The following is a 998-nucleotide window of genomic DNA, read 5'->3' as shown; positions in this document are numbered from 1 at the left end:
GTGGTTTGAAAAGTCCGTGCAAAGTCAGAGAGATGGCACCACTGGTGCGTATCGGGGTTATTTTTAGTTAGTAGCATCTCTTGGAAGAACACACACCAAGTTTCAGCCAGATCGGTCTATTTCTCTGTGTTTGGCGTTCGTTTGAATCGAGAAAGTCGAGTGATTTCCAAAAAATGGATGAAAGAGAATTTCGTGTGTTGATAAAACATTACTTTATGAAAGGCAAATCGCCTCAGAAGACTAAGGAGAAGCTTGATAAACATTATGGTGAATCTGCACCTTCGATTAGAACAGTTTATAAGTGGTTTCAAAATTTTCGGAGTGGCCATATGAGCACAAGTGACGCTGAACGTTCTGGACGCCCTATTGAGGTCACTACTCCAGAAATCATTGATAAAATCCATGATATGATGATGGATGATAGAAGAGTGAAGGTGCGCGAGATTGCTAGTGCTGTGGGCATCTCGAGTGAACGGGTACATAATATTTTGCATCAACATTTGGGCATGAAAAAGCTATCCGCAAGATGGGTGCCGCGATTGCTCACAGTTGACCAAAAACGAAATCGTGTGAGGTGTTCCAAGGACGGTTTGCAACTGTTTCAGCGGAATCCACAAGACTTTAAGCGTCGTTTCGTCACTGTGGACGAAACATGGATACACCACTACACGCCTGAGACCAAGGAACAGTCCAAACAATGGGTTGCCAGCGGGGAGTCTGCACCAAAGAAGGCGAAGACCGTTCTTTTGGCCGGGAAAGTTATGGCGACTGTCTTTTGGAATTTGCAAGGAATAATCCTCATCGACTATTTGGAAAAGGGTAAAACTGTTACAGGTGCATATTATTCATCATTATTGGACCGTTTGAAAACCGAGCTGCAAGAAAAACGTCCACGATTGGCCCACAAAAAAGTCCTTTTCCATCACGACAACGCACCAGCGCACTCATCTGTAGTTGTAGTCGCAAAATTGATGGAATTAAGGTTCCAACTCGTTCCG

The 998-nt window shown here is 44.0% G+C and overlaps 1 pseudogene; it reads left to right on the top strand.

The window, feature by feature from the left end:
* LOC145938621 (protein GVQW3-like) lies at positions 1 to 727 on the top strand (annotated as a pseudogene).
* Positions 728 to 998: the final 271 nt, after the last annotated feature.

This window comes from Prenolepis imparis, unplaced genomic scaffold (genome assembly GCF_030444845.1).
Source record: "Prenolepis imparis isolate NDT839.2.m4 unplaced genomic scaffold, iyPreImpa1.0 SCAF_7, whole genome shotgun sequence".
Classification (NCBI taxonomy): Eukaryota; Metazoa; Arthropoda; class Insecta; order Hymenoptera; family Formicidae; genus Prenolepis; species Prenolepis imparis.
The sequence above is the reverse complement of the archived record's forward strand: the minus strand, read 5'-3'. Positions and strand labels throughout refer to the sequence as shown.